This window comes from Danio aesculapii, chromosome 6 (genome assembly GCF_903798145.1).
Source record: "Danio aesculapii chromosome 6, fDanAes4.1, whole genome shotgun sequence".
Classification (NCBI taxonomy): domain Eukaryota; kingdom Metazoa; phylum Chordata; class Actinopteri; order Cypriniformes; family Danionidae; genus Danio; species Danio aesculapii.
Window position 1 is genome coordinate 55,656,043 of NC_079440.1, and position 23,028 is coordinate 55,679,070.

General features: G+C 34.8%; 1 pseudogene; it reads left to right on the plus strand.

Moving 5' to 3' along the window:
* LOC130231132 (ubiquitin-like modifier-activating enzyme 1) overlaps positions 1–23,028 on the plus strand; it is a 101,305-nt pseudogene that overhangs the window by 75,007 nt on the left and 3,270 nt on the right.

A 23,028-nucleotide genomic window follows, 5' to 3' on the forward strand; every position in this document is an offset into this window, starting at 1 on the left:
AAACAGGATTAGATCGGGTTTAGATAATACTGAAAGTATGTACCGAATTCTGTCGGCGCCAATAGCCTAGTGGTTAGTGCGTCGACACAAAGCACCAAGGTGCTTATGGTGACCCGAGTTCGATTCCTGGCTCAAGATCCTTAAGTTTCAAAGAGATGGGTTGCGGCTGGAAGGGCATCCGCTTTATAAAACATATGCTGGATAAGTTGGTGGTTCATTCCGCTGTGGCGACCCCGAATTAATAAAGGGACTAAGCCGAAAAGAAAATGAATGAATGAATGAAACAACACAATTCTTAATTTTTTTTCTTGTTTTATATTCAATCCACCTAAATTTGCTAAAATTATTAAGTTAACTTAATATATTTGTGTTGGAACAACATGAAGGGATTGTGTGGCATTTTTATAGAGTATTGTTATGTATATTTATTTGCAGCATGTTCAAACTACTTATTTAAAAGGAGCTGAAACCACTCAATTCTTGAGGTTTTTTTTGGGGGGGGGGGGACTTCAATATTTTATGTTCTTTTATACTTTGTTCAGTCAACTTAAAATTGTAAAAAACCAAAAGATTAACTTAATTTAGTTAAAATTATAGACAGCAATAGTTCAAAATGAATTGTGCTCATGAACGTTATTTGCCCTAATATAAGTTGACATAACGCAATTCAAATAAGTTTAAAAACACCATTCAAATGTGAGTGTTTCAGTCAAAGAGACATTCGGACAAAATGCAGAATTTGTAGCAAGCAAACTTCATTGACTGAGTCCTTCTGGCACGAGCCGTCAGGCAGGACAATGAGCCAGACTTCTGTTTACTCTTTAACACGTCAATGGGCCTTTTGTAAAGAGGACTATAGTTGGAGTGTAAGTGTCAAACCCTCTGGAGACGTCCTGCCATGCTGTCACCCTCTCCTGTCTTTGTTACCCCGCTCTGTTCAAGCAGGGGATATGCATGAGTTTACGGAGATTAAAAGGAGAAAAGGCTGATGTATATTCAATCTGGGAGGCTTCGCTGAATATAGTGGCCTTAAAAAGTATGTGACTGTTTAAAGGGATAGTTCACCCAAAACTGAAAATGCGTTACTTATCCTTTTCTTGTTCCAAACTTGTTCAGTTTCCATTGATCACATCACTATTGATCACAAAAGATGATATTTAAAACAATGCTGGAAGCGTCTAACCATTGACTTCCATAGTATTTGTTTATTCTACCATGGAAGTCAGCGGTTACAGGTTTTCAGCATTCTTCAAAATCTCTTCTTTTGTGTTCAGCATGTCTTAGAAACTCATAAAGGACCACTTGACGATGAAAAAACAGTGAGTAATGTTTCATTTTTGGGTGAACTGTCCCTTTAAGAAACACTTTAAAATATGAGTGAAATAATACGTCATTAAGTGTAACAGATTTAAGTGTAAACTACTTACTTTGACCGTTACTTATTAAAAAAAAATTCAAGAAATTATATAATTTTACATTTCCGTTTAGTCATTAAGCAAGCTATTTTGTCTACAACAACTTACAAATGAGGAAGGCATTAAGAGACCTATCATAAAGGAGGCAATGCTCACATGATGTGTTACTTGTGCAATTTTATTCCGTTTAAATTGATTATAAACATTGATGGGTAAAACCGAATGGGTTTGAAGGATAGTCGTAAAGATTAAGAGTATTTTGGCACTGCACTGTGATCATTCAATTAAATATTTTTAATTGGCATCAAATGATTCTTGTTCTAAATAAACCTGATCATATTTTCCATATATCATATATTCTTACAATTTCAGTGTCTGTCTTCCATATTTATAGTAAATAATTGTCATCATAGTCTCTTTTTTTTCCCTGATTAAGGTAAAAGTAAATAGGACAATGTTTTTGCACAAGGGGGAGAAATATGGGTAACACTTTATAATTGCACATTATGAATAATTTATTAAGCATTAGAATATATTTAATTCATTATTTGTTAAGCATTAACTCTACGTTAATAGATGTTACTGAGCAGTTTATAAATACAGCTACAAATGCTACAATCTTTACTTATAAGCACATGTATAATTCAATTCAATTCAATTCACCTTTATTTGTATAGCGCTTATACAATGAAGATTGTGTCAAAGCAGCTTCACATAAAAGGTCATAGTAAATTGGAACAGTGTAGTTCAGTTTGTAGTGTTTAAGTTCAGTTCAGTTGAGCTCAGTTCAGTGTGGTTTGATAATCACTAAAAAGAGTCCAAATATTGAAGAGCAAATCCATCGATGCGCAGCTCTACAGATCCCGAACCATGCAAGCCAGTGGCGACAGCGGAGAGGGAAAAAAAACTTCACTAAATGGCGAAAGTGAAGAAAAAAAACCTTGAGAGAAACCAGGCTCAGTTGGGCACGACCATTTTAATTTCTCCGCTGGCCAAACGTCTTGTGCAGAGCTGCAGTCTCAGTGGCGGAGGCTGGAAGCTGGCCTCAGCGAAGACTCATCTGTCTCTGGAGCGTCACAGGAATCAGTCTCATGTTCTCCACTCCTCCATGACCACCACAGTAGCTGCTCAGGATACGGCCTGGTCCAGGATATGGAAACCTTGGGATCATCTCGTCGTTGATCTTGGATCGAATCAGTGACTCTGCATAGTCTGAGGGCCTCAGGAAGAGTATCCCCAGGTGGAAATGGAGAATAAAGAAAATAATTAGCGTAGCTGCTGTTCATAGTGTATATAAACAGGATGCAGAACCTGTTTAGAAGCCCGCTAAGTGGTGCACTGAGTGTATGCTTTACTAAACAGATAGGTCTTTAATCTAGTTTTGAATTGGGAGAGTGTGTCTCCCTCTATGTGAATAATGATTGTGTTTTCATACTTCAATGAATAATTTTTCAGTACTAAATTAAATATTGCATCATTTACAAACCAGTTATTTAAGAATAGTTGGTGTTTTTTTAAGATCATTCAGAATGCATAAGTAAATTATTATTAAATTATTCAAAATAAGCATTTATATTTCTTTTTAATCAGGCATATAATCATTAATCAGGTTACTTTGTTTATAAACTGCTTATTAATATCTATTAATCTTGATTTACTGCTTAACAAATAATGAATTCACATTTTGCTAATGCCAATAACGGATTTATAGTGTGTAGTTATTATATTAGTGTTATATAAGTATTATATAAGTGTATAAAATAAGATTTTATGTAATACATCATAACTATTGCTCGTTTGATGCTTTAAAAACATATTTTGTTTTTGACACATGTATTTTGGCCTATAAGTATTTCCTGTGAACACGTCAAATGTCTAAAAGCACAAGTGGCATTAACCAATTTCACTTCCTACCTTACTGTTGCGCAATCTAGTGTTGGTTTTGGTGTTTTTATTGGATTTGTATCAGTATGTTGCTTCTGAATTGTGCATCGTTCTTGAACATGCACATTATTGCTTAGATGTTTTACATTTTTATCATCAACTGCAATAACATTCATAGATTTTTTAGTGTGACTTTAGCATCCGAATATTTTTGAGGGGCTCATTGTGTGTGTTTTAAATGCATCACTCTGCCATCTTGTTTCTTGTTGTTGTCAAAAAACAAGAAGGATCCTTTAGAGTAGTTTTGCTTGATGGCCATCTGTCCCTCAGTTGTTCTCCCCGGGGGGCTCCTGTAAAACTGATCAATAATCATTTCCTAACGACAGACACACTTTCAACTCTCCCACTTTTTCTGAAGCTCCATCAGCAGTGAAAGCAATCAGTCTTTTCTGTTTATAAAAGAGACTTGAAGCAAACAGCTGAAAGAACGTCATCTTTAAACACAAGGCAATGCTTCATTTTACTCCCTTTTATGCATTCATTTGAGTTTTTTGGGTGCAAGATAAAAGATACATACACATTTTGTGGTTTTTAGTATATTTTGAAAGTAGAATCATCAAGGCTGCTTTTATTTGATATAAAATATCATTGTACTTTAATATGTTTTACAGTTTTTCTCAGTGGCTTTGGTGCATTTCTCACAACACTATTTACATTTGCTCAACAGTTAATGCATTTCTTAAAACAATTAGTCTGTTGTGCACATCACAGTAGCAGTTTCTCAATCCTTCCAACAAATTGCGAATGCTTTTTGACATCAATATTTCATACAACTCTCTGCTGTTTTATAACATTATCATTTGCTTATGTCATGCCAGTCAAAATGAGCTAAACTTGTGAATGCTGAATAGTCATTCCATATAAAACTAACAGTCCTCATTTCATTACTTGAGTCTTTACATACACAAATATTGAACTAGTCCTCAAAATCTGTCGAGCACATTTTATTCTAAAATACATTTAATCTTTTTTTTCCTGAAAATGTCTTTTAAATTGAACAATTTGATGAAGGATTTACAGACCTGTGTATGTTGTAGGTTCAGTTCCAATATGTACTGCAATATTGTTTACAGTTGTGCACAGCTCTACCAAAAGGAAGTTTGTGTCTGTTGTTAATAAGGGTGTGTTTATTCTTCTGCACAATGCTGTGAATAAATTAAAATTGCAAAGATCACATGCAGTAAAAATGTGAAACATACATATTCAGTGTGTTGTACTCAGAAACCTCACTAAATGCAGTGATGTCTAACTTTACTGTAGTTTTCAAACGGCTGTGCAAATAGTATATAGTGCTGTCTTGAACATTTTCAAGAAGTGTCACCAAAATCTGCCTTTTTTGCATTGGAAAAAATGAACAGAGTAAAGTGTTATAATGAAAACAGACAAAGCCATTTGACTATCTTGTTCATAAACAATAGTGTCAGGACTTTTCATCTTGATGACACTGACAGTTTCATTAACATCAGTACTTGCTTTTGAAGAATAAGCTCTCCATTTTTTTTTCAGAATCAGAGCTTTATTGCCAGGTATGTTCACACATACGAGGAATTTGTTTTGGTGACAGAGCTTCTACAGTGCAACATAATTACAGAGACAGGACAAAAAACAGATAATAAATATATTTTAAAAATAGAAGTAAGTAGTGAATGCCAATATATAAATTGACTAGTGTAAGTACAGGTAAAAATACTCTAAACAACGTTATATGTACAGCTGTTATGTGCAAATTGGCATGTAAAGTGTGTTGTTAAGTAAGTGTATATATGTATAAAAAAGTGTATAGCAGTAGTGATGTTAGTGCCGCAATTATTATCATCAAGTGTTCATGAGATGGATTGCCTGAGGGAAGAAACTGTTTCTGTGTTGGCCTGTTCTGAGCAAATTTTGAGCAAGTGACACACTTTTGTAGGTTATCAACTGGGTTTTTCAGTTTGTACTAATTGTTTTGAGAAATGCATTAACTGTTGTGCAAATGTAAACAGTGTTGTGAGAAATGCCTCAAAGCCACTGAGAAAAACTGTAACGTAATTTATCCCTTTGAACCCAAGCTGATTTTACTACTCCAACCTTCAGTGTCAAATGATCCTTCTGAAATATTCTGATTTGCTGCTTAAAAACATTGGTTCTTATTATAAATCTTCATCTTTGATGAAAAAATATAAAGGTGGAAAGAAGAGCATTTACAGTACAATACTTAAAGTCAGTGGGCCCTATCATACACCCGGCGCAATAAGACTCAAGATGTGTTTGGCGCGACGTGTTGCTATTTTCAGACCAACGCAACCCTAATTTTCCCGTTTTGCAGCACATTGTTTAAATAGGAAATCCATTTGTGCCACTTTGTGGACTCATTGGTGTTGCGGTCTATAAAGGAGGAGTGTTAAGGCGCATTGTTGGCACGTTGCTATTTTGAGGAAATACTGTACAATTGACCAGCTGAAAGCAGGTCTAAAGTCCAGCACAGAGCATGTTAGTTGTACACCTTAAACGCCTACACATTGCTTAATACCCACCAGATGTGCAGCAATGCACAAATATCTTTACAAATGAAAAAGAAGGATTAAAATATTACAATTTTTTTTTCTATGGAAATATAAAAACCACTGCCTCCATGCCTTCTTCATCTCGGGGGGCTTTTTGTTTTTGTTTATTCATGACAATTTGCATTTGTATAATGTTATTATTATTAGCAGTATTATTTATTATATGTATATTTGTATTTGTTTTAATAAAAACAAGTTTAGATTTGTCCACCTGTTGGGTTTGGGAGACGTCTGCATCATCATATGGAGCATAAGAATAGGATGTGTGTAGGAAATAACTCAGTTTTTTTGATCACACTTCATTATTATTGCTCATTTATTCGTTTGCTGTCAATTTTATAGTAAAAAAATTAAATAGTTTTGAAGCAAATCTTTTTGAAACACAATTAAATGGATGGGCCGATGGATGTCTTCAGTGGAATGCGTTCAACGTTTCCTTACTCCAGGAAAGTAAAGAGGCCGAAAGAAGGAGGCTCATTCTTTATCCTCGTGCTGCAGATGCACTGTTTTATTGTTTTCTAACTAGTGAAGCGCTCAGTTTTTCCACTTACAAAGTCCACCATGTAAATAGCAACCAACTCTTAAAGGGAATGGGAAAGATACTCTGATTCGTTTAATGCACGTTATTCTCAAAACACACCCATAACTCATTAAGACAATAAGTACAGCCTTGTTAGACCATGTGCCAAGACGAAGAGCGTATTTTTCCATCCTTAAAAAAAGCAAAAGTAGATTCAGACTCGCCCTTAATGCTTTTGCGCCCTGCGCTTTAGACTCTGTGCCTAGATCATTAAAATAGAGCCCAGAGCCCTATGACTAAATTTTGAATGTACTGAATTTTTACATTTTTAAAATGCTCCTGAAATTTTTCATGCATAGATTTTCTCCACTTATTATTATTAATAATAATATTATTATTATTATTATTATTATTATTAATATTATTATTATTATTATTATTAGTTACCTATTTAATTATTTTTTATTTTTATTATTATTAGTTACCTATTTAATTATTTATTTTTTTTAAATATTATTTTTATTATTATAATTTATTATTATTATTATTATTATTATTATTATTATTATTATTATTATTATTATTATTAGTTAACTATTTAATTATTTTTATCTATTATTATTATTTTTATTATTATTAGTTACCTATTTAATTATTCTTTTTTAAATATTATTATTTTTATTATTATAATTTATTATTATTATTATTTATATTATTGTTATTAATTTTAATATTTATAGGCAAAAACATACATTTTTAAACTGTATTGAATTTTTTCGTTCATAAAATGCTCCTGAAATTTTTCATGCATTGATTTTCTCCATTTATCATTATTATTATTATTATTATTATTATTATGTATATTAATTATTATCATCATCATCATTATTTACAGGCAAAAACATAGACCATTCATAATTTTTAAAAATCTTTAGCTTAAGAAAAAAAATAAATGATCCCAGCAAAATCCCAATCTAGTACCCAGTAATGTTTTTTTCTATGCTTGGTGGATCAGCTGGCTGGCATATTTTCCCCCTCGGGCCACATATTGACTTTAGGAGACACCAGTTGCGTCAGAGGACTCATTTCATCGCTCGAATCCCCTCGGTATGACGTTAAAGACATTGCATGGGCAAATCAGCTGATGGTTTTTATACTGTAGCAATACAGTTAAACTGCACCAGAGGAAATGGATTGTTCATCTGTTTGTTCGGGGGCCTTGTGTTTCCCCTGTTACGCCTTTTTTGACATACTGGACAATTGTGAGTGATTCGACATGTTCAAGTTTGGAATTTTAAAAATGAATCACAAGACAAATTGTAATTTCCACTAAACATCCCACAGTATTTCCATTAGCACGCTCTGAAAGATGACTAGACTTATCTTTGCTCATAAAAATGAACAGCCGCTTTATCTTTGCGCCACTAGACTATTATGATGAAGGTTAGTTTTAAAACTTGTTACTGAAAAGTTCTTTAAGGAACTACATATTTGTTCAGTACAGTATAGTGATAAAAACACATTTATTTTGAGTGTGGAACTTTTTCAGTGTACCAAAGATTATATATAGCTGAAAAACATTCTTTAAATCATTTATACTTTTTTCACTCTGAGGAATTTTTTTTAAAGTTCTGTTCACTGAAAGATAAGACGCAAGGTATTGGGAACTTTTCCTCTGTACCAAAGATTATTTACAGCAAAAAAAGCTTTGTTTTGATTATTGTTAGACAAGTAGTTATGCAAGATATATCTGTGACACATCGGTATTATCTATTAATGTTTTAATATAAGAACATAATATTTTTAGTTGAACCACTTCTAAGAATTTGTATGAAAAAAAAAAAAAAAGATTTGTGCAATAGAAAGATGTAGATTTGTACTTGTAACTGAATTGGTTTCTGTAGATAAGGTATTAAATAAAATCTATTTATCACAGTATTTGCTTATGTATTAGTTTTGAAATCAGGTTCAGAAAAAATCATATAAAGATTTCAACTTATCGCCCTATAATCGGCTTCTAATGATCAGTTATTTTGACCTGCCAAAATGTTCATTTTAGTGTACTGTAAAAGGTTCTTTGTGGATCCAAAAATGTTTTTTTTTTTTTTTGGTAACACTTTAGTAACCATTTTACACCATTTACTGTTATCTTATTACCTGCATATTATTAAAAAATTAACTGTTCATGACAGCACTTTACATCCCTAATATAACCCTAACCATAATTTAACCTAACCCTCGCCATAACCTAACTCTAACCATAACCTAACCATAACTTAACTCTAACCCTAACCATAATCATAATCACAACCATAACTTAACCATAACCTAATCCTAACCATAACCTAACCCTAACCTACCATAGCCTTACCTAATCCTAACCATAACCTAACTCTAACCATTACATAATCCTAACCATAACTCTAACCATAACCCTACCCTAACTTCACCATAATCATAACCATAACTTAACCTTAACCCTCACCCTAACCATAACCTAACCTAACCCTAACCTACCTCTAACCATAACCATAGCCTAATTTAATCCTAAGCCTAACTTAACCATAGCCTAACTTTAACCATAACCTAAGCCTAAACCTAAACCTAACCTAACCCAACCTAACCTAACCTAACCTAACCTAACCTAACCTAACCTAACCTAACCTAACCTAACCCTAACCCTAATAAGCAGCTAATTAGTAATTTATTGAGCTAAAAGTCTTAGTTAATGTTTGTAAATGGTTAGTTAATAGCATCAGTTGTGCATTAAAATAAAGTGTCACCATTTTCTTTAAGGCATTTACTGCAATATTTATATATATATATATATATATATATATATATATATATATATATATATATATATATATATATATATATATATATATATGTTTTATTTATTTTATTTTTTTATGAATGTTAAACAAGTTAAAGATTCATCACTTATCAAAATCAGCCAAACTTTTCACATCACTGCATTTGTTTCTGAAAGCTACCAAAAGATCTTCTATTGCGTTTACTGATTTAGCTTTATTTTTATGTGTTAAAGAAAGCTTAGTTCCTCAACAATAGCCCGTTTTATGTACTAACTGCATTGAAAACCTCCTGAGTGTCTAGGGACTGAAAAACTCTAAAAACAGTTGCAGCTGTATAAGTCATGAGAATAAGTCCATTGTTATACTTTTGGCGATGATTCTTTCTACCCGAAGCTTATGGTGGACGTGAGCTGATTCCATTTTTACTCCACAGGAAGGGCCGACTTATCATGCTGCACCCTTTTGCGTCAGGTTTCCTGTCTCTGAGAATCGACTATTGTGTCACAGGCCACATGGAGCAGTTGCTATCAGCTCACTGTAGTTTGTCTATCACTAGATACAAGTGCTAGCATTGTGCATGTACAGGAGTCACCCATGTTTGCTTTTTTCATACAACCCAAAATCAGAAAAGGTTGGGATCGTATGGAAAACTCAAATAAGAAAAGAAAGTAGTGATTTCTAAATTTTAACTTTTGACTTGTATTTCATTACAGACAATACAACAAACATTATTTATAGTTTAAACACGTATTACAACTTTGGTTCTTGCAGTACATTACAAAAAAGTTGGAACAGTAAAGCATTTAGCACTTTGTAATGTTGCCATTCCTTTTCACAACACTTTTAAGACGTTTAGGGACTGAATACTATGGTGGCCGAGAAGTGCAAAGCAACATTACAAAGTGTGAAAGACTTTTACGAAGCTTGTGTCTTATGATTTTTACTTATCATAAGACACAATTATATAGGAAAAACAACTTTACATTTAAAAAAAAAATGAACAAGACGCACTTTTACCAGTCCCGAAACAAATTTACGATGAAATACGTAAAAAAAGACGATGACAGATTATTTACGGTAAGGAAATGTACCCCACAACGGAAGTGATGCTGTGAAAATGTTGTGGAGTACATGGCGTAAATAAAGTTTAGGGTGACCGAACATGCATTCGCCCATTTTGTGGCAAACACATGAGCAGCTTAACGAGGTTTTGCTTTACGTGTGGTCGGTGTTTGGAGTTTCTATAGGACATGGACCAGACGGAAACACCAGACATACTGCATCAGTGTGCTTAATATTTTAATGAGGGCCACTCGAGCGCTGTAATCGTGGACATGATGTCAAGTCTACACGGTGTAAACATCTGATTGAGGACTCTTAAAAGTAAACTGAACGAAGCTGGTGTTACGGTTTAACTGGTGTCAGTGTTAACTAGTGACCCTTTTCAGATGTAAACTATTCCCGTTTGCAGATTGGCAGATTCGTCACTTTCACAGCAACAAAACGTGCCCATACCAAATAAATATTCTTAGTACTTGGTGTCAGTGTCATTGTAAACAATATTTGTGTGGCAAAACAACATATACCCAAAATTAATGTAAAGAAATGATTATAATTGACATGTCATTAACGGGATTCGAACGCAAGTCAAAAGGTTCAGCACGAGTATCAATCAACTTAGCTAACTGAGCTATCCAGGACTACATGTTGAGGTCAGTTTTGAAATCTTTATCAGTCAACATATGTCATGCTTTGATTGTGGACTCATGTTAACCTGTTTCCATGTACTTACGTTTACATGTTTCTACACACTCTCACGCTGATATTTTCTCAGAATACCTCTAAATGACAAAACAATGTTTTATCACAGTTGGTCAAACCATGATTATTACAGTTGTAGACTCATGTTAACCTGTGCCTTTGTAGACAAAGGTTGACATGAGTCCGTGGGACACAAGTTAACACAAGTCCAAAGTGACGCACGAGCTGATATTTTCTGTTGTGTGGTATATTCTGCATCACTTCCAGTGTGTGGTACTGTGTGGTTCCCTTTCCGTAAAGAATCTGTCGTTGTAAATTAGTTTGAGGACTGGTAAAAGTGTTTTTCATCTTGTTAATTTATTTTCTAAAATGTTAACTTATTTTGTCCTTGGTAAAATTGTTTGTCCTATATAATTGTGTCTTATGATAGGCAAAAATGTTTTCCAAAATGTAAATTTGTCTCGAGCTTCGTAAAAGTGTTTCACACTTTGTAATGTTGTTTTGCACTTCCCAGCCACCGTATAAGACACCAAGTGATGAGGTGTTTCAGTTGTAATTTTGTGCAATTCTTTCTGCAAACAAGTCTTAAGGTAGGCAACAGTACGGGATCTTAAATTTTGCTCTTCAAAATGCTCCACACATTCTCTATTGGAGACAGGTCAGGACTGCAGGCAGGCCAGTCAAGTACCTGTAACCCCTTCCTCCGCAGCCAAGACTTTATAATGTATACAGAATGTGGTTTTGCATTGTCTTGCTGAAATGGGCGTCCCGGAAAAGAGTGCAAGTTACCTTTGAGCTTTCCATACTGTCCCATCCTTTTCTGATTTGGGGTTGTAGATGAAATTGTTAATGCATTTACACTACATGCTGCTGAACAGTTGTGCATTCCCTCAAACGTTTGTTTCTGCAGAGACACATGTAGAGTGGAGAAAATGCTGCGTTTACAATGCGGCCTGTGATGGGGTTTATGAAGAACAGATGAGAATGTTGGCAGGTCTTTGCATTTTGAGAAGCAATGAGCTCACATGTTTGGCTCAGGACTTCATAGTTTCGTCCTCGGTGGACTTTAGCAACAGAAACAGTGAAAGCTCTGTGAAAGATATACAGTTGCTGCATTGCAAAAGTACAAATGATTTCATCCACACTGCCCAGAGTGTTTCTATAGTTTACATAAATCTACGCCTTAAAAGTCCAAGTGAGCAAACAAGTGGTGATGGTATAAAAAGTGAGATTCATCCATTCTCATCTTCTTTTAATTAGGAGATAAAGCTACAGTAGCTCAAAAAAGGTTTTTAGGAGTTTTTTTCGGGGACAGCTTAATTATTTTATGTTCAATCCCCTTTGTTAAAGCAACTTAATCGATTTGTTTTGGAAACAACATGAAGGAATTAAGTTATTAATTTTAAGAAATTTAAGAGGATTGATCATGAAACAATTAAGTTGCCCCCCACCGCCAAACCCCCCTAAAAAAACAAGAATTGTGTTGTTTCAGCACAATTTAAATAAGTTAGATTTTTTTGAGTCTGTATCACCTCAACAGCATATTATCTTGGAAAAAAAATGCAATCCAGGCTCATTTTGATTACGTACCCCTATATACATTTCTGGAGAGCACCAAATACATCCCAGGAGGTACTTTTTTTTTTTTTTTGCAGTTTTTGCTTTCGCGAATGCACCATTTTGAGATCTCGCATTTCTCTCACAGGTGCCATTTGTGCCTGCTGTTCTTGTGTAATTCCACTAGAGGCTGCTGTCGACTGACTGACTGATTGACTGACCCACCCTCCTCCTTCCCTAAACCCAACCGAAGTGTTTTCAAAAGCACCGATTATATTTTTGTTTCTGGTAAATGAAATAATTAGTTTTTAATTCATTTAATTAATTACTGTTCAAACAATGCAATTTATTCCTTGAAATTATTCAGCAAGTACTGTACATGTGAAAATCAAATAAAAATCAATAGTTAGTTTAAAAACACAGACAAATAAACAAACTGAACAAAAGCCATTACTATATACACAGACTCACTATACAGAACCTAATAATACAATTTACACACAATCCTTTTTGAGCTACAATATTATTAATCCAGCTTCTTCTATTCATGTATCTTTCTTTTTAATACATCCACAAAATCAAATCAATGGCCCTTATAAGTCAACCAGCAAAAAAGGTGCTAAATAAACTAGATTCTGATTCCAAAATGCATTTATTTATTTATTTATAAATTTTTGTTTTTAATCAGATAAAACACAATTTTTCATTAAAAAAAAAGTCTTAATAATGTGTACAATCATGAACCTAAAGTCGTGTTTCGTCTCTCGTTGTCAAACAATAAAAAAAATTATGATATAAGAACTTTATCCTTAATTTAAAAAAAAAAACGTAACACAAACATGAAATTGTTCTAGTAAAGTCAGTTTATCTGCTGTGGTTGAACATCAGCAGTTCATCCCTGAGATGCAGCCAGAATAATGGTCAAACATCTATTAGTGCATACTTAAAGGGGGAGGGGCACTGAATCAGCAGCATCGGTGGTGCCAATCATTCATTCATTTTCTTTTCAGCTTAGTCCCTTTATTAATCCAGGGTTGCCACAGCGGAATGAACCGCTAACTTATCCAGCACATGTTTAACGCAGCAGATGCCCTTCCAGCTGCAACCCATCCCAGGGAGACATCCATACACTCTCACTCACACTTATTCACTATGGAAAGTTTAACCCACCCAATTCACCTATACCACATGTCTTTGGACTGTGGGGGAAACCGGAGCACCCGGAGGAAACCCACGCGAGCGCAGGGAGAACATGCAAACTCCACACAGAAATGCCAACTGACCCAGCCGAGGCTCGAACCAGCACTATCTACTGCGCCACTGTGTCGCTGGTGCCAATCAAGCAATGTAGTGGCTGCATTTTATTTATTTATTTATTTATTTATTTATTGAAATATTGTGAATTTACGTAAGTACATTTAAATTAAAAATATCAACAGAAAAATCATATTGGGTGGCCACAGGGGTGGCCAGATTTTACATAGGGGTGGCAGTAGCTGTCTATACGGAGGTAAGCGGTGAGCTGGTAAGCAAGAAAAGGAGCGACGTCTTACCACCCGTAGCATTCGTTTTAAAGACGAAATGCAGCCATACGTACTTCTGGCTACAGAATTCGCGATCTCCAGACGTGTATATAGGGCTACGTTTTCAGAATGAGCCTATGTTAAAAATTGCTGCTTGGTGAAGATTTCAAATCTGTTCGAGGGATTGATTTAAGAGTGATCATGCATTTAATTGCTTACAAAATTTTGGGGTTGTTAAAACGTGATTAATTATTTAAAAATAAAGAAAGCTTCCTATTATAGGATAAAATTACAGTAAAAAAACTATAAATATTACAGTTTGGGGAAAAAATTATGCATCTAAATAGTTATTTAAAGCGTATTTTATTTCTCTGATAAAAGCTGAATTTTCATCCTCATGACACTTCTGATACCATTATTTGCTGCTCAACCTGTCGAAAATAGTTGTGCTGCATAATATAAAATGACAATAGATTTTTTTCAGAATTTGTAAATAAATAGTTAAAAAGAGTGCAGATCCATTGATAAAAAAATCATTCCGTCTACAATATTCTTAAAAAAAAAACAATTGGTCCAAACCAATTGTCTAAGCAAGTTTTTTACAAAAATGTTTGTAACAATGGATAAAATGATATAATTAATGTGTCGAGTCTTTAGAAATGTATAGCCAGGGATAGACATTGCTGTCCAGAAGTGATAGGGGTCGGGTTTCCTGCACAGTCCTGTAAATAGTAAAGCTAGCATATGTTTTCAACCACAGTCATTTGAAAACCAATCAATTTGTCATGCTGCGGCGACACACACCACATTACAGTGCTTTCACTGAAGACCCAGAATCTCCTCCACCCAAACTTCACTTTCACAGGACTTTCCCTCACCAGTACATGTGCTGATGATGACTGTGATGTTTGCACACGACTACTTCTACTGAATGATTACCTTTGAAGTTGCAAATGAAAATAGCAATTTTAAAATCAGACCTGAATGCAACTTGATTTCATATTTCTGATATGGGTAAAATACACACCCAGTGCATTTTGACTTAATTAAATTAGGAATGCAGCATGGTGCCATACAGTAAGAATATTAGGTGTGCACAGTAAAAGCACAGATGATTTGCTGCTGGAGGAATCTGAGGTCTGGCTTTAGGAGTTATATTTAGTGCTGTATTTGATGACACAGGAGCTGTGTATTTTTAGGTGAGCGTTTACGCATACTTGTACATGCAGTGTGTTTAAAGTGCTGTCAGCGAGATCAAGTCAAGACATGGATTTGTTTTACTGAGCTGCGCTGCACTTCCTCTTTCTATGGCAGGTGTCATATTTTCACTCCTTACTTTTATATGCTTTACACTTCAGGCACAAACTTGCACTGATGAAGAAGAATTTGAATTTACTTTTGAACATTTATGAGCTAGGGTCTGTCTGTCTGTCTGTCTATCTATCTATCTATCTATCTATCCATCCGTCCGTCCGTCCATCCATCCATCCATCCATCCATCCATCCATCCATCCATCCATCCATCCATCCATCCATCCATCTATCTATCTATCTATTGTTCTATTTATCCATCCATCCATCCATCCATCTATCTATCTATTGCTATATCCATCCATCCATCCATCCATCTATCTATCTATTGTTTGTTCTGTTCCATTCCATTCCATCTATTGTTCGATCTATCTATCGTTCTATCTATCATTCCATCATTCTGTCATTCTATCTATGTATTGTTTTATCTATCTGTCTGTCCACCCTTTCATTCATTTCATCCATCAATCAATCCATCCATCTATCCATCCATCCATCGTTTGTTCATTCGTTCGTTCTATCCATCCATCCATTGTTCGTTTGTTTGTTAGTTTGTTTGTTTGTTTGTTCGTTCATTTGTTTCATCTATCCATTGATTGTTTGTTTATTCCATCCATCGTTTATTTGTTCGTTCATTTGTTTGTTCGTTCATTCCATCCATCCTTCGTTCCTTCCTTCCTTCAATCCATCCATTGTTTGTTCGTTCATTCGTTCCATCCATCCATCCATCCATTCATCCGTCGTTCGTTCATTTGTTCCATCTATCCATCCATCAATTCATCCTTTGTTCATTCCATCTATCCATCCATCCATCCATCGTTCGTTCGTTCCTTTACGTTCCATCCATCCATTGTTCGTTTGTTTGTTCGCATGTTCGTTCGTTCGTTCATTCGTTTGTACATTCGTTCCTTCATTCTGTCCATTGTTCGTTTCATCTATACATCCATCCATCCATCGTTCATTCGTTTTATCTGTTATTCATTCCATCCATAGTTCATTCCATCCATCGTTTGTTCCATCCGTCGTTTGTTCCATCCATCCATTTATCCATCCATATCCCTCTGGTGTTATACTTTTCATTATATTTTTAGATCAGAATAAGTATAAGCATCCAAAATCAGTTAAAACATTATAATGCATACATGCATATATATATATATATATATATATATATATATATATATATATATATATATATATATATATATATATATATATATATATATATTCATTCCACCCATTTTCTTCTGCCGGTCCTAAGTGACCTCTGACCTGGAGTAAAATCTGATCTGCAGACCCCGCAGAGTCAACAAGATCAGTATCAGCCACATGTACCCTCAGTCAACCTAATGAAGTAGATGCAGAGGAAAACTAGTTAGTTAGACTATAGAGAGTGTGACTGTCTGTCAAGTGTGTGTTTCAGAGCCGGTGTGTCATGTCTGTCGGCAGGTCGCGGGTCAGCGCTACTCTCTCTGGGACGATTTCCCGGTGCAGGGCTGTCGTGAGGGTCAGGAGGAAATGACCTTGGAGGAACTGCTGAAACACATCGAGGTTAAAGCACACACACTGTCAACAGCAGACACTTACAGACATCAGACACCATTCACACTCACACCATCAAGAATGAGGGGGATTAAAATATGATAAATTATAGTATATATTGGAATAAATATTAGTATAAATACTGAATGCCTAAACAAAACTGCATTTGTTTGATAAAAATACAGACAATATAGTATAGAATTCATCTGAACTTATTACAATATTACTATTATTTAATCAATCATTTTCTTTTCGGTTTAGTCCCTTCATTAATCTGGGGTCGCCACAGTGGAATGAACCACCGACTTATCCAGCTTATGTTTTACGCAGCGGATGGCCTTCCAGCTGCAACCCATCACTGGGAAACATCCATAAACTCTCATTCTCACACATACATTACAGTTAATTGAGCTTATTCAATTCACCTATAGTGCATGTGTTTGGACGGTTGGGGAAAATAGAGCACCCACGCGAACACAGGGAGAAAATGCAAACTCCACACAGAAATGCCAACTGACCCAGCTGAGACTTGAACCAGCGACCTTCTTGCTGCAAGGCTACGGTGCTACCCACCGCGCCACCTTCCTTTAAACATCATTTGACAAATATTATTATACAAATTTAACAGGACGGCTAATAATTTTGACTTAGTTCCAAGTTCATAGAAATCAATCAGTCATATACTGTTGCAGCAAATCTCCTAAAACTCACACATTCTAGATGGAAAAATACATATAATAGTGTGATTCTGGATTGAATTAACTGAACATGTGTGTGTATTTCATTTCAGGAGAAGCATAAGCTGAAGATCAGCGGCTTGTATTACGGACCTGCTGTGTTGTACAGTGATCTCTCCAATCATACCAATCGCATGAAGCTGAGGTGTGTATGCTGCTTTTAAGATAATTCCATGGTTTTTCTTTATTACAGTCAGACATTTACCATTCATGAAAACTTCTGCAATAAAAGTAGCGTAGTAATTTAATAGTGTATTAGTTAAAAAAATAAAAAAAATTGTAGTTTTCACGGTTTCCTCCACAAAAGGTTCTAACTCTTTAGTTTAAGTCTACACTACTGGCTTAATAAACTACTAATAGCTGCTTCTTAATAATATAGGTATTGGCCATTTGCATTATAAGACCTTGATCTTTCTTCCAACAATTTTTAACCTTGAAAAGTTCCAAAAAGTGACTTTTATTAAAGGGGTGGTCCGCTAGAATATTTCAAACTTTAGTTGATGTGTAATGTAGCTGTGTGAACACAAACAACATCTCTGAATGTAAGATGCTCAAAGTTTAATGCAAAGGGAGACATTGGCTTGTACAGAGTTAGCAAAGCCTACAGCTAACAAAGTTTGGGGACTACAAAAAATACATCCAGGTTAATGAGATCATAAATGCTTCAGGTAACGTGCATTTACCACGCGCACACACTGCACAGCAACGGGGAGTGGCCAGAGGCACTGTAATGTTATAGCAGAGAAAGCTAAAATGCTGCCCAAGCGCTGCTATTTCCACAGAAATTTTTCTGTTCTGTATTTGGGCTTTCAAAGGTCACGACACAAAGAGAGAAGTGCTCACAGTTTAATTTAATTATGTTCCAGAGAATTATAATAAATATACAGCTAGCCTTTGACAAAGGAGAACTTCCAGAATATCTCTGTTCAGTGCTGGATTAGGCTAAAAACTCCTCCAGCTGACAAAGCTGTGGATTGTGAGCCACAAACTGTAAGTATTTTATTTGTTAAAATGAATCAACTACAGGCACAGTTTCTAGCGTTCACGGTATGTTGTAGCTAGGATGAAAACAAGGATGTAAACAATGGGAAATGCTGTTTGGCACCGCTAACAATTTAGCTACAAATTCATATTTATCAGCTGTAAACACTCACATCTTCAGCAGCGCTACAGTGTTTCTCTATGTGGATGCTTTCCCTGTGTTATACATCTCAAATAACAATATTGCAAAAGATATGTGAATGTTTCATATTACTTAAATACGCTTATTTCGAATATATGTGAAAGACACTTGTCAGATTGCATTTTAGAGAGCGTGAGGTGTGCTCAGACGCGTGCTCTTTATTTTCTGTCTGATTCAGGCAGCTTCTCTGTTTACACAGCACTTACCTGCGTGCTTGTAGGGCCATGACATGGTGACACGGAGCCGATCCGCGAATCACAGCACACTATGTTAGCTGACCAATCAGAGTCTCATGAGGGTGGGCCTGTTGGAGGAACTAGGAAATATGACGGTCATTTTCATGTTAGCTGAGTAGCTGTATATAATCAAAGAAAGATATCTGAAAAAATAATGTGATTTACACGCATTGCTTTGCATCTTATAAACACCACCAAGACTTAAAAATACACCGTGGATCACTTTTAATAGTTTAATATTACTATTTATTATTTAATATTACACTACACCAATCTTGTAATAAATTGCCAGTACATTTTCTCTTATTTTGAACCCATTTTTCTCTCTATATATTATTTCTTATACATTATATTATTTCAAAACACTGAAACGTCAATTGAAGTCACTTTGTTAAACTGCAGTTGAATTTTCAAGATTAAAAGTGAACAGAGCAGAGATCAACATCCCATAATGCAGTTCACTACCAAATAAATGCAATGCAAATGAACAGAAAACGCTTGTGAATGACAAAATACGGAAGCAGTTAATTAACAAGGATATGATTAATCAATCCTCTACAAGTATTGTTCATTATTAATTCCTGTTATAATGAATTAATGAAACCTTATAAAGTGTCAACTTTTTTTTAAAGAATGTTTTTAGGGGGGGAAAAGGCATTTACTGCAGCAAAAATAAAAACATTTAATATAATGTGTGATTACCTGTATATTATCAGCCTGAGAGCTACATGTCATTAGATTAGTCTAGACTGAGAGATTTGGAGACTTTTTTTGCTCCCTTAATGTTTATTTTTGGGATGATGGGGATTTTCCTAAAGCATGGTCTCCGGCTTCCAGCAGAACTGTCATTTGAAACCTGACACCTTCATTAACCCTTCACTCCCTCTTTCTGCATCCAACATCAGTCTGTTGATGGATATCAAGCTTCTCTCAAGCTCTTCCTGTCGCAGACGAAATTAGTCTCGGAGGACAAATTAAGAGGCAAAAATAAATATGTTTATTACCCCGTGTCAAGTTTAGCTGCTTCCTGCTGTTTATCTGAATGCATATGTATCTAATGTGCGCATATCTTGCACTATATACATACTGTATGTTCTTTATGCAAAATGTACAGTATTTACAAAACATACACTTTTATAGTACATCCACCAATTTTTTTGCACATTTTGGATATACACATAAAAACGCCAAAATGTGCATCAATTTAGAAAATGTGCAAAAAAACATGTGCATAACTGAGTAGGATAAACTTTTTATTCGATAAGGAAAGATACGCATAGTCTGCGATGAAAACACTTTTACCAAACAAATTCCAGTGTGCGCATTAAAAAAGGTCATGTGATTTTGTTATAAGAAATCATGTGATGATAAAACTGTGTGTGAATGGTCAAACCAGCAGGCTGAGCACACTATAAACCATCTGAACTGTTGTTTTGGTCATTCTAAAACACTGTAACTGTATCAGTATTACTGTTATTCTATTATTTATTACCTCCAGAACTGTCAAGAGCATCGGTGCTCAGCGTCTTACGCCTTCAAACTCGCGCTCATTGCGTGTCAGCGTTGTCTTCTGAGGCGCAAGTCTTGTACTAATCAAAGAAAAGATTGACGCAGCTTCTCCCACCGCAGTAAATTCCATTTTTACTTTTGATATTTGGCACCAGTTAATCAGGAAGTGACGATTTTGTTCGCTTTGACTTGTTGGATGGAAACGCTGCTTTATTCGCACGTCTTTTATGCAATATTCTAGTTTTGCGCATATATTTAATTTGCATCTTTGGATGGAAACATAGCTAATGTTTACTTTATCACAATACAATTAACTGAAGTTAAACTTCAATTTCTAAAGTGATGAATAAAGCAAAAGAAAGAGTTTGATAACACTATATATATATATATACACAAACATACATACAGTTAAAGTCAGAAGATTATGGAGACCCGGAAGGGATGTGATGGTGGGGATAAAAAGGGGTGGAAGAAAAAAACACTGAATGGGAGAAAAAAAAAAAACAGTGAGATATATAAATATATATATATATTTTAAGTTCTCTCGCAAAATTGTTTTTCCACAAACACTTCCTGTTCACTTCATACACGTCAACCCTGCCGTTTTTGCCGGGATTCTCCTGTATTTTACCATTCTCTATCATCCTATCATTAAGTATTTTCCCCTATTTCTCGTGTATTTTTAATCTTGAAAGCACGCTGAAATTATTATAAAAATGTCTGCATTCCCTTTCTTTCCATTACAGCTGTGTGTCGATCATCGCCCTTCATATGCAACCTCTGAATCAGCAAATGTATACAGACGCAGTCCATATGATAAACTGACACTTTGAACACTTTGGGATTCGGGTGTGTGTTTAAACAGACAAATACACTAATATGTAAACATATCCGTCCTGTGTGTTTTATTTTGAACACAACTAATTTTCTCTTAAATGAGCACAAACAGTTTCTAAAGTACTGAAATGCTTTCATTATAGAGCTGTGTATTCTTACAGTGACACCTCTGTTATCAAACAAAACAAAACGAGAGACTCATTTGCTGTTTGACAACACAGGTGTCACTTTAAATGGCGTTTACAGAGGCTGATCTGGGATCAGTTTATCATACGGAGAGCGTCCGTATACATGCATTCGCTAATTCTGAGGTTGCACATGGGCGATGATCGACACACAGCTGTAATGGAAAGAAAGTGAATGCAGACATTTTTATATTCATTTCAGCGTTCTTTAAAAATACACGAGAAATAGGGGAAAATACGTAATGATAGGATGATAGAGAATGGTAAAATACAGGAAAACCCTGGCAAAAACAGGAGGGTTGACATGTATAAAAGTGAACAGGAAGTGTTTGTGGAAGAACAGTTTTGTGAGATAAAACATCTTTGCGAGCAAAACGCAAAAACTTCAAATATATTTTCCTATCACTGTTTTTTTTTTCTCCCGCGCATTTTTTTTCTCCCACTCAGTTATTTTTATATATGTATATATATACAGGGGCATAACGGACATTTTAAAAGTGGGGGGGGGGGGGGGGGGGGGGGCGGCTGTATGAGATCATGCGTTCATATAATTATTAATCACCTGTTTCTAAATGGACTGTCTCTAAAAGTGGGGGGGGGGTATCCCCCCCGTCCCCCCCGGTTGCTACGCCCCTGTGTTTATATATATATATATATATATATATATATATATATATATATATATATATATATATATATATATATATATATATATATATAAACCAACATGTTTAATGTTCAGTTATTTCACTTTAAAGGCAATGAAATAATAATAAAATTACTGAGCCTACACACTAGTTGGAGAAAAAGGCTAATTTTAGAAGAAAATATTAAATGACATTTAGAGGTTTTTGCATCTAAACTCTTGACAATTGTCATAATAATGTTTTATTTGTTTATTTCTTTTAACAGCTCTGACTTTGGTCTGCAAAAAAATACTAGTAAAGGCTGATAATAAAAATGCTGTGAGTGTATTGGTTATTTAAATGATGGTTAAAATTATTAACACTGCTTTTCTGCTAAATGTTTCTATTATTTTCACAAATCTGAAAAACACCAGCTGTTTCTTTGATATGCACACAACATGCACTAAACTTAAAAAACTTAATCTGTTAATGAACAGTTTCCCTATTTTGTGATTCACAAGTGTTTATTAATTCGGTTGTGAATTGATTTATGGGATGTTGATCTCTGCTCTGTTGATTTTTGATGTTGAAAATTCAGCTCTACAGTTTAACAGTGACTTTTATTGACATTTTAGTGCTTTGAAATAATATAATGTATAAGATATAATACACAGAACAATACGTCTGTAAGATAACAGAAAATGTGCTACTATTTTATTACAAGGGGTTTGTAGCTTAATATACAACACCAACCCAGTCAATATATCACTTTAAACGTAATAC